This window comes from Manis javanica, chromosome 1, assembly GCF_040802235.1.
Source record: "Manis javanica isolate MJ-LG chromosome 1, MJ_LKY, whole genome shotgun sequence".
Taxonomy (NCBI): domain Eukaryota; kingdom Metazoa; phylum Chordata; class Mammalia; order Pholidota; family Manidae; genus Manis; species Manis javanica.
In genome coordinates, this window is record NC_133156.1 from 143,623,478 (window position 1) to 143,636,063 (window position 12,586).

The 12,586-nt window shown below is 42.4% G+C and overlaps 1 long non-coding RNA gene across 1 annotated transcript; it reads left to right on the top strand.

Annotated features, from left to right (window-relative positions):
* Positions 1-3,919: 3,919 nt before the first annotated feature.
* LOC118974035 (uncharacterized) lies at positions 3,920-7,271 on the top strand. The gene is made up of 2 exons (XR_005063615.2): positions 3,920-4,073; positions 6,728-7,271. It is a non-coding gene; the product is annotated as an uncharacterized lncRNA (long non-coding RNA).
* The last annotated feature ends 5,315 nt before the right edge of the window (positions 7,272-12,586 follow it).

Here is a 12,586-nt window from a genome sequence, read left to right on the forward strand (position 1 = left end):
CAAAACGAGCTGAGTGAGCAGGAGCCCTCACAGTTGCTGGGTGGTGGAGGTTGGCTGTGAGAGCTGGCTGTTGCTTGGGAGGACTGTTACCTGGGTTGGTTTCAATGATGTGAAAAGGTTAACAGATCAGGAGAGTGTCATTACAACATCTTGTGAAGCTGACATAGCACCTTTAATCTGGGAATCAAGGACTGATTTTGGTCCTTCTCAGAGAAGCTCTTCTGCCTTTGTGCACCCACCTTCTCTGTCTTATTCTCTGGACAGCCCCATGTCCTCAAAAACTATCTGGAGCAAGTGCCAGTTCCCAGGACTCCATGTGCAGACTGGATTTTCTTGAGATTTAAAGTCTTGAGATGGAAGGAACTCGGGCCATCAGGCCGTCCTTTTACTGTCTGTCTGTTCTTCCAGGTACCAGAGCAGGACCCATTTGGTGTGCTCTGGGTAGAGGTGTTGTCAGTGAGGAACAAACAGAGGTTAATGAAAAGCAGAGCTCGTAAAAGGTAATTGTTTCTTTGATTGTAATCACTGATTTTGTGGGGAGAGTGAAATAAGAGAAGAGACTTTAATTTAGGTAACAGCGTGACATTAAGCTGCTTGATTATGCTTCTCAAAAGCAATGAATTTGGAAGCACACATGAGAGTAAGTTCCCAAAGGGCGAGTTCATCCTTGGAGAGCAACAGCGTATGTCTCTTGGTAAATCACAGTGTGGATGTTCTGGGGAACATTACTCACCAATACTACTGCATTCACATATTCTACTCACCAGTTCTACCAGTCTAATCATCGGTGTATTTTCCCAGTGGGCTGTAGGCTCTTTGGGGGAAAAAGTCAATGGATCTTGACCTTTACATGTTTATACTATTCACAAATACTTGACACTCAAATGTCTGTTGAAAGATTGAATGAATGAAGGAAGGAGACAAGGCTAGTCTGGTTCAGGTAAAGTCAAGATTATAAGCACTTGCTACTTCTCCTAAGTAACCTACACTGCAAAAGATCTTTCTTCAAGGGGAAACTTGTCTACCAACAGTCGGGTATCAGAAGAACGTTGTGAAACAAAGCAGAGCTGACCACTGTACCAGGGACCACCCAAAAGATTTCTAAGGCCTAAATGTGAAGGTTTCATTACCTTGGGCAGTCTCAAAATGGCCACCCTTGAAAATTTAAAACTTTCTATGTCTGGAAGACCATCTGTTAATTCAAACCAAGGTAAAGCTAAACAAAGTGTGTATCACCACACCTGCTCTCCTTTGCTGTCCAATTCCTGCTCAAGGACTTAAGATAAGAATGTTTGCCCTTCTGCGTAATGCCCTTTGGTACCAAGATGTCACCAACCCAACACCTTTTTTAAGCTTCCTATTTCATGTAAACATAATGTACCCCTTTGAAATTCTTTTTTACCTGTCTCTCTGAGGACATGAAAAATATCTGTATGATACAGGCCCCTTGAAATGTTTCTCCTCCCTGTGGGAATCCATGTTTCCAGGCTTAGATCCTTAGTTTGGCTCAGATAAACCTGTCTTTATTTCAAGGTGATTTTAATGAATTTCTCATTGACAGCATCATTATTTATGCAAGAGGAATACATATGACATGCATTCTCTACAGAGTGATATTTCCTCCAATAAAGCAAAAACTGGTTCTTGGGGTGGGCGAGTGAAAAAACATCTTAGGTATGGTGATGATTCGTGGACCTCTAAAGCTGTCGTTGTGCACAAACAGATACATGGTGTGTCTGTGCTGTTAAAATTTCTTGGGAAGCGGAGATTAGAAAACCTCTGAAATAGCTCCTTGTTGGGGAGGGGTGGCGATGAAAAGAAGGCTGAGAAGCACCGCTCTGCATTACAGGGCATCGTTTCAGTTGCCAAGCTTCAAGGCCTGGCTCACATTCAGGTTTCTGGGAAGCCTCCCTCTCTTCTGCAGTCTGTGGCGACGTCTGAATTTCTCTGAAGCCCTTTCGTGAGATCGTAGGAGTCAGTTCACGTGGGGCAGCTATCGGTTGGGCTGAGTCCTGGATGGCTAAGCTGCTGCAGGTGACCCCATGGGCTGCTGCAGGGCTGGGCTCCCAGGCACTCTAGAGTCAGTGGAGGGGCAGGAGATAGTGGGGCCTCGTGACAGCGCCAGCACAGAGGGCAGAGCCTGGGTTGCCAGTGAGAGACGGCGTTGCGATCAGGCTGCAGATAGGAGCTTCTAAGAAGGCAAGGAGAGCCTTCACTAAACCCCAAGGGCTTTCATTTCTTCCGCGTTGGCCTGTGGGTTGACTTCAACATACAGGATTGGAACACTGATTCATTTATCTGGTTATTTACTCAATCAGTATGTATTAACTACCTACTGTGTACCAGGCATGATCCTGGGTACTGGATACCTAGCAACAAACTAGAAGGATTCTGCTCTCTGGAGCTTAATCCTTGAGGGGAAGCCAGGTGAAGGGAATAAGGAGGTATAAACTTCCCATTATAAAATAAAGAAGTCATGGGAATGAAAAGCATAGGAAATATAGTCAATAATATTGTAATAACTTTGTATGGTGACAGATGGTAATCACACTTATCTGTAATTGTTGAATTGCTATGTTGTAGACCTGAAACCAATATAGTATTACATATGAAGTATACTTCAATAAAAAAGTGTAAAAAAATAATAACACAGCAGGTCATACCACATGAAACTGGATGGAGGGACAGAGAATAATGAATGCTGCTTTAGATCAGGATGGGCCGCTGAGTAGAGGGCACAGGAGCGATGAGAATGGCCCAGCTGGGGCAGGGCTGAGACAAGTGCCTCCCTGGCTGGGAAATACTCCTGCAAAGGAACGTGGCAGGAAGGGAAATACACTCTGGCTACATGCTGGAGAATAGACTGTAAAGGGATGGGAGAAAGTGAAGGAGGCCATTGCAGCAGTGAAGCTATAGATGGTGGCCCGGAAGGCGGCCCTGGTCCGATTGAACTTAAGCTTGGAGGTAGGGCCGATTGGGTTTCATGGAATGGATGTGGGGTGTGAGGGAAATGAAGACACCAAAGATGATTTCCTGGCTTTTGACTTGGGATACAAAGTAAGGGGAAGAACCTTGGCTAAGATGGAGAGGACTGGGGGGAGGAGGAGGTCTAGGAAAAAAAGTTTAATATTCCCTTTCATATGCAAGTGGAGATATCAAATAGTTAAATATACAAATCAAGCGTTCAGTGGAGAGGTCAATGATGGGGATAATCTTAGGAAACTGAAACTGTAGCCAGGACCTGAGGGACACAATAACCCCGCACTACTTTGCTTTAAGAACCACTCATGGCGAACGTGGCATATTCTACCTTTGCCATGGGCTGCCTTTCCTGTGGGAATAACTTGTGTATAGAACAGAGCAACTGATAAATTCCTAGTCAGGGCTCAGATCTCTTGCTTCTTGGTGTCTGTTGTAGTACATGTAGGAACTTGGTGACACGTGGGGCTTTTTCATTTTGGACTGTTGTTCAGAGAGAAGCCCAGCTACATTTTCTCACCGAGAAACCTGGGAGGGCTCTTTCTGGCTCTGAGTGGGAATGGGTCGTCAGGGCCTCCTTCACCTCTAAGCAGTCGCCGTGACCTCCCACCTCTGCCTCGGGGGGTCCCCAGAGGCGAGGACTGAGGGCCCTCCGTGCCTTACCTCTTAACTGGACCTCCCATTTTTCTCAACTGAAGCAAAACCAAAACTAAACAAAACCAAAAATATTAAGTGAGACTTGAGCCCTATTTAGGAAACATGGAGAGCATAGTTACCCCTCTTTTCTTTCTTTCTTGTATCCCAGGAGTTAATGTTTCGTTTCCCTTGGTAGAAGTGAAAGGAAGGCTCCCCTCTTTCTATTTGCTTTGTAATGTTTGTTTAGCAACTCCTGAGCAGTGGCAGGAAGTTACAACCAGTCTGAGTCACTCGTTCTTAGATCTGTGTTCCTTGCGGATGGAGAAGTGGTCTTCTCCTAAAATCTCTGACAGGGAAGATGAGAGAAAGAGCTGGAGGTGTGGCAGCCACTTAAGAATGAGAAAGTGCTTTTACTACAAAAGTCTCCTAATGGCACAGATGAGACTTCATCGTAAAAGGTACAGATTCTGTCCAGAGTATTTTGAGAAACCTCTGAAGCATTTAGCAGACATCAGTGCTATTTTCATAACGGTGTATACTATTATTTTCTTACTTTTAAGGGGAGGAAGAAGGGGTGAAGGCATGGATGGGCATGTAGAGAGGACAAGGAGGTTTAGTTTGGCAGGAGCGGCAGGAAATAAGGACTCTGGGGCCAGATCCTAGAGCCTTTGGTGCTGGGCTAAGTGGTCGCTACTCTAGGCAATGGGGAACTGTTGAGGATTCTTTTTTTTTAAATGAAGTGTAATTAACATATAACATTAGTTGCAGGTGTATAACATCATTTGGTATTTGTTTATATTGTGAAATGATCAGTACAATAAGCCTAGTTAATATCTGTCCCCATACAGAGCTATATTTTTTTTATGATGACAATTTCTAAGATCTACTCTTTTAGCAACTTTCAAATATGCAATACAGTATTATTTATAGTCACCATGTCGTACATTATATCCCCTGGACTCATTTATCTTATAACTGGAAATTTGTACTATTTGACCCCCTTAAATCATTTCGCCCACCCACTGCCCCCCACGTCTGGCAACCATCAGTCTGTTCTCTTGAGATTCCATAACTGAGATGATATGGTATTTGTTTTTCTTCATCTGACTTATTTCGCTTAGCACATACCCTGAAGGTCCATCCATGTGTTGCAAATGGCAATATTTTCTTTTTTATGGCCGGATAACATTCCATTTTATATACATATTCTTTTTCCACTCATCTATCGATGGATGCTTAGGTTCCTGCCTTGGCTGTCATGAATAGTTCTGCAGTGAGAAGGAGGGCGCATATATCTTTTCAAGTTAGTGTTTTCTTTTCCTTTGACCAAATACCCAGAGGTGGGGCTGCTGGATCATTATTAGGTAATTCCATTTTTAATTTTTGAGGATCCTCATACTGCTTTCCATATCTGCTTTTCACTGTGGCTGCACCAATTCACATTCCCATCAACAGCAACTGATCTTCTCCACATTCTTGTCTTTTTGATAATAGCCATTCTAACAGGTGTGAGATGACAGCTCCCTATGGTTTTAATTTCATTTCCCTGATGATTAGTGATGCAGAGCACCTTTACATGTGCCTCTTGTCCATCTGTATGTCTTCTTTGGAGAAATGTCCAGTTCCTCTACCCATTTTTAAATACACTCGTTTTTTTTTTTTTGCTATTGAGTTCTTCATATATTTTCGATATTTACGCCTTATCAGATAGATGGTTTGTGAATATTTTCTCCCATTCCATAGGTTGCCTCTTTGTTTTGTTGATGGTTTCCTTTGCAGTGGTGAAGTTTCATGTAGTCCCACTTGTTTATTTTTTATTTTGAGGCCTTTAGTGTGTACTGTTCTTAATCATTTTAGGTCAGGTTTCCAGAGAAGGCATGGCAGCACTCAGCCAAAACTTAATAAAACTGTGTAGCTTGAATCATTAACCCAGTTCATTGTGTGTTGTATCCAACAGGCAAAGATTTAGCATTTTCTGGTTAGGATCAAAAACAGAAAACAAAGCCTGAGGCCTGATACTGTCTTTAGGAATTATGCCCTCCTAAGGTTGATGGGCTAGTCATTGGGTTCCCACCATCGCCTATACATTTTGTAGCATGAGCATTTGTTAAAGTTAACTCCTCCCTTCCCTGACCCTACTAGGACTGACTGCTCACCAAGGATGTATAAGGAGAGGGTCTGCTGTGGGGCCAAGGAACCCAAAAGCTTATTTATCCTTATCACATCTGTCTATCTGAGGTACTGATCCATCAGGGACAAAATTTTTGGACCAAGGAGAGAAACACTGTCCAGAATTACATAAAGCATGCTCCATAATCTGTGACTCTGAGTGAATACAACTGGGATATCCACTGGTTCAGCCCCTGGCAGCAGCCATAACCACATCTGACCCAGCAGGCAGTTCTCAGAATTTGAAAGGAAACTGGCTCTATTTTGGGATTATGGGAAAGCCAGTGGAATCTCACAGCCGGCTCCCCCCCACTGCCCCATCCCAGAGCATTTTGCTAGGGATAGTTGGTGGGATATAGTTCTTTTCACATACGTGATTTTAATGGAATGCAAACAAATTTCTATTATAATTACTCTGCCTTTTAAGCTGTGAATACAATATCTAGTGTATGTTTTAAAAATTCATTGAATTCATTACTTAATTCTGAAAAAATAATGCATCCTTAAAACATGGATTTGACTTATAAATCTCTTTGAATACATATGAAACTAAACTAATAAAAATAAAGAGTAAGGAAAAAAAAATAAAGAGTAAGGATGAGGAGCTATAGGACTAAATTAAAACACATACTCAGAGGAGATGGAGCATCATTCAATAGAATAGCAAACAAATGATTCCCTTAAAGAAATCTCTAAAATTTGCCAAGAGTAATGGAATCTTCATGGTCCTGAAATAAATCAAGGCCCTTGGCACAATCCTAATTTGCTTAAATGTGTAATGTCTCCCCACCCCCTGCCTTCCCCGCCCTATCACCAATCCTAAATTAAAGGAGACTTGGCTTTGTTAATAGGTTAAACAAATCTATTGTATATTCCATATTTGCTATGTCCTTTCTTAAATATTTGGTTTTGAAATAATCCATTTTATACTTTCTCACTGTAGGAATCGTAAGACTAGAGCTGACGGCTACAGGTCATTGCCTGAGGACTCAGAGTGACTGCTATGGCCCTTGGTTCTCCTCTCCACACCAACTCACAAACCAGGCAGGGTGCATAATGCCTGTGTGTTGATAAAGCATTGTGTGCTCAGGCCCCAAGACAGATATTAATAACTGTGCCACACTTGCACTAGCTTCTCCGTGGAATGCTGCAAATAGAGATCTATTCCATAACTGAGCGCAAAACCAGCCCGAGACCACATTGCTCCCTCCAGATATGATGGCCTCTCTTTTAATTCCTGCCAGTTCACCACATCAGCGATGTCTACAACGGGAGGAGAGGAGGCCTTGATAAGGGGCACCTATACCAGGGAAGAAGAGTGTGTGGAGGTCTGGTATAGAAGCTGCTAGAGACCAGCAATCAGGAGGCTGGCTTCTAGTGGGTCACCAAGCAGTAGTTCTCTGACCTTGGGCAAGCCATTTATTTCTTTGGATCTCATTTTCTTGGATCAAATTGAGAGATTTGGATTAAATCATCTTCAAAGCCGACTCTAAATGATTCTGTCAGTCCTTCCTCAGAACTCTACTACCTACCCAGCCCCTACCCCACATCCTGCTGTGCCCCTGTGCAGGAAAAAGTGACAGCTTGCAGGGCTGGCTCTAATTAAGTAGGAGGGTGTGGAGAGGACGACAAGGAGGCGCCAAACACCAGCAACCTGCGCTCACCTGTAGGGCAGCAGGGGCTCCCCGAACAGCTGCGGAGCTCAGAGCTGGCCTTGGTGGCCGGCTGCGCCAGAACCAGGGGGCCTAGCGCTTCTTCCCTCTCTCAGTTTCTGTAAGATAAAAGGTGGGCCCTCTTGCCCTCAGCATTACAGGGCCCTTTCTGGAGTCCTTCTGATGCCACATACACTTAATCTCTCTGTGTCCCTCTACAGCATTTCTGGATTAGTAAACCATTCCATTTTTATTGAAATTGGATTGGAAATTTGGAAACTTCTATTTATTCAGCAGATCTTCAGATGAAGCCCATTTTGAAGAACAAAAAGAAACAAGACTCTCCACTACTGTAATTGAATTTTCTCTAAGGTTTTAGCCACCCTTACATGGGATTGAACACTATAAAACTTCTGAATTTTAGGTATGCTGCAGTTAAACCAATAGACTAAAACCTAGTTTGAATTATAGCTGTTAAATTGCATTATTCTAGAAATAATTTTAGTACAAATGACATAAAAATAATTTTTTTTTTTGGTTTACACTTTTTTCCCCCCTTAATTTCCTCTCCATATGGCCTTTTGACATCTTATTGCAGTTAAAGCTGAATTACAACTGATAAGATGCATTAGCCCAACATTTATTCATATGCCCAAACAGGCATTGATTGAGAATGTCTTACATTTCCTATCTGCTTTGTCAGTAGTTTTAGGTGTCTTCTTGGCATGGCTTCTGGGCTGTTTTCCTGTTTATCACCTCAATTGATCAATTAAACATTAGTTCCAGCTGATTGTCATTCATTTAGTCTGCCTTTAACATTGTCCAGAGTGAGTTAACTCCTACCTGTCATGTATTTTAGATACTCTATATGAATTTCATGAAACACTTGAATGAAGCTTAATTATTTAAAGGGACAAAAATGGGTCTCACATGTGATCTGAAGCCACCCAGTAAGACCACCTGCTCACTTGAAAAGGGATAAGATTAAGGAGTTTCAGGGAAGTCAAACACCAGATTCCTTTATTATAGGGACTCTATTAAAACTTCTGACCTCACAATAGCATTTTATTAAATGTAGTGTGCAAATACTGTGGTGTGTTTTATGAAGCTGAGTAGAGACCCTGCCCTGTGGGTGCTTATAGTAGAAATCCATCATCTTAATACCATAGCTGAAATTTAGTGCAAGGCCTAGAGAAACAATTCTCTAGAAGCAACTGCTATCCATCTATCTGGAGATAATCATCTCTAGAAGAAGATACTGAAAGAACAATTTTCTTGCCAATTAGGGAGAGCTATGTCCTTTTTAATATACAATCCTGCAGGGTACAGGCTATATATTTGTGCTGATGGTGTATTTTCCCCTTGTTTGGGTTTCCAGAAATCGCTGTTTCCCTCCCACAAAGGCAGGTATTGGAGGTAATGGTCTGGATTTGTTCTCTCTCCTGATGGACCCCTAGCAGAGAGGGGAGGCAAATGCCCAGGATGGGAGCTGGGCTGTCACTGTCCATGCCTCTGCCATTGGACGGGACTAAGGTTCAAGGGCTCTGCTTGTACCTGGAGAGTTCTGTGGCTCAGACGAATGGCTATTTCCAGCTCTTCGACTTTTTATTTCTAATCAGTAAACCCACTGCTCAGAGCCTCCCGAGAAGGAGGCACTTTCTCTCTTGCACTTTCCCCTGGGTGGTGTTGGGGGCCTGGGGAAGCCCTGGGGTCCTGCAGCTCTCTGCCTGAGTCGCCAGATCTAGAATGGGGGAGGGAGTGCTTTATTGCAGCCTCAGCACATGCTCTGCTCCGCCACCTGCTTAAAGAAGGGGCCCTGGCCCACATGAGGAGTTAATTCCTTGATTCTAATTTTGACCATCAGGCCCTGTGGCAGGTTCCCCTCTGCTTAAAATCTACAGGTAAGAAGGACCCCCCGTACCCCATTCAAACCTCCGAAGTATCAGTCTATTAGCTGTGGATCCCACGAGGACCAGCATCTGCCCTTGGTTATTGTGAGTAAGACCCTCTCCAGCTAATACAAGCAAGAGGTCTTTATTGAAGGGGTCCTGCAGGGAGAGCTTAAATGAGTGCTGACTTAGGGACTTTCCAGTAAAGGCCACAGCATCAGAGCAGGCTCAGAGGCACAGTGCATGGCAACCGACACACGCTCGCGTTCTTCTGGATCCTGTCAATGTTTGGCCCTCGTGTGGTTCTCAGAGTTGACCCAGGCCAGGTCCCTAATGATCCTGATCTTTCATTAGATCCTTCCCCCACCTTCTTTCCTTTCCATCCACCTTTCTCTTCTTTTTAAATGGGATCTTGGTCATTCACAGTGGGAACAGTGGGTTAAGGCATATCTTGATAATAGTTTTTTAAAACTGTGTAAATTTGAAAGTGCTTATTAATGATAAGTATGGGCATATGTATGTGTGTGGGTCTCTTACAAATGGCATAGGAACTACATATGTACATTTAGATATCAAAGTGTATATATACACATTTATATGTAAAATATAATACATATTATATATATTTTATATATATATAAAATCCCTTTTAAAGCTGAAATTTAAAGATAAACACTCTACACTATTTGTGGCCCATGTCAGATGCATCTGAAATTTTAGAATGTGTCCCCTGTCTTTGGAAAGTCCATGATACTTCTTGTCTTCTTTCTTTCTTTCTTTTTTTGTGTTCTTGTGGAACAAAGCAGATTTGCTCTACCCAATAACCCGAAGTCAACAATTGAGGTAACAATCTGTGATATTTCAAAGAAATCTGTTCTTCTAGAATGTCTGGGTTTGCACAATGAAACCATGGATCTTCACTTAGGTAATATAATTCCCTTGGGATCTATAGTCAGCTAACGTGGGGAAATATTGGGTAAATAGGTTTCTTTATAGCAAGACTAATTAGAGCTTTTCATAAGCTAAGCTGTATTATGAATTTCAAAGGTGGGGTAATTGTAGCAAATGGAAATCTTCATTTCCCAAGTGTGTTGGACCATTGAACGTCTTTTTCAAGGTGTATCTCATAGGGCTAGTGTTCCAAACTTTGGGAAAGGCTGATCTTAATGCATGTCATGCAGCTATTTTATCAATGTAGACCAGCCTTCAAGAAAAATCTATCTCTTCCTCCTATTAATATTATCTTATTAGCATTTTAGCTGTCTTTTGTTGTTCTTATGGCATAGTTTTGCTTTTTTTTAGCTGTAGGTGTTTGTCTTGTATCCCTTGCCAAATCTCTCTTTATGTCCCAGTAACTGACTACTAACTCACGGGACAGGGTTGTAGCCACTTTTCAATGCCTCTACCTCCCTTCCACCCTCCCCTGGTGTAACAATTTTCTTGTAAGGGGCACTGAATCCATGTTTGTTGAACTGACATACCCACTCCATTTGATTCCCCTTGGTTTATTTTTTGTTAACCCTAAAATAAAACCACCCACCCACCCACCCTGCCCAAACTTTCTTAAAGCAAAAGGAAAGAGTTGTGCTTTCTTAAGACATTTTAAGGAGAGTTGCCACAAATAAATTATTCATGTCAGAGAGGAAAATGTAGCAATTATCTTATTAATAGCAGTGTTGTGAGGAAGCAGGTACCAGAGACCCCAGGAGTTCATGGGTCAGGAGCTCCTGTTCTCCCATGGGGCTAATCTCCCCTCCTCTGAACAGGTCAGATTCCAATCATGAGCCGACACCTTCTTGAGTGTCCACAGATTTCAGGCCCTCAGACAATAATGGTATAAAAGGCACCGTGTGGCCAAAGACGGAAACGTCCAGACACGGAGCACACAGTCCTATTAACCAGCACTGTCACTGGCAACTCTTGCCTGCTTGACATTTGGCTACAGAAATGCCTTTTAAGACAAATTCAGTTCATTTGTTCCTTGTCCTAGTGTTTCTTAACTTTCCCAGAACACCAATAAAATGAGACAAATACAAAAATAAAGTGCAAAAAATTTAAAAAATAAAATCTGCTTTTGCTTACTACAAGCATTAAAGTTTAGCTGACAACCCAAGTTCTAAAAGATGTCACCTTGAAAAGTAAAACAGGATTTGTCTATGTGATCTGGTAGCATAATAAGAAATAGATATTTGGTCTTTGTCCTGATATATATAAGAAATAGATATTTGGTCATACATTTATACCTATGGGACATTTTTCACGGTGTCACTGAGGTTCAGTATTTATATTTCTCATGTTCGGAGCCAATTAAACCCACTTGGCAATTGTAATGAAAGCAGACTAGCCAGGCTTGCCCGGCTCAGGGTTTAGGGCTACTGGCTGATACATAGATATGTCACCGCAAAAGAGGAAGCATTGAGGGGTTTGCAGTATCATCGCACCTGGTAATTGAATGTTATTTTGTGTTTGAGCCATTTTGTTATAAAGAAAACAGATACTTTTCAACCGAATTGCATGGAGAAGCAAAAATTGATTGTCAACAAATTTGTGGCTGGGATGTTATTACTCAGAATAAATTGCAAGGGGAAAATGGCCTTTATGAGGGTGTTGATACACTTTTAATAGAAACTTTCCATCCCTGATAGAGTAGATTACAAATGTTTCCAAGGGAACATGGTATGGTAGGTTTATCATATAAACGTTTTCTGCTGGCTTAGTAAATTGAGTTTCGTCAGTGCCAGGAAGCGCTGATAACATTTACTAAATGAGAGCCACAAGTACCCTCTCCATCACTGAGATTTGGGGCTATTTACATACCAGGCCATCATTTTTAATTACTGGGAAAAGTTTTGCACAAGGAAAACAACAATTAGAACTTAGTTGTAGAGGCGGAGGGGAAAAAATCATTCTCTTGAAGTGTCTCTATTTTAGTTCTTCACTTAGAGTGTTGACCTAGACGTGACATAGGTTTTTGGCACAGTGGTCTTATTCTTGTTCTTCCCCTTTGTTTGTAGGTTGGTTTAGACCCAGTAGCTGCGGGGAGGCGACAAAGTTGGAAACATGGGCTGGAGGGTGACAGCAGGCAGCCTGCTGTTCCCAGATGAGGCAGGCAGTAGTTTGTTTGCTGTGGACTCTCTGCTGTGACATTGCTTTGTCCTGTGTCCCCGTGCCACCTGCAGGGAATGCATGGAAAGCTGAAGAGCAGAGAGGGGCATCACATCTCATCTGATGCCCCACAGCTTGCTGACCTGGAGCAAGAGA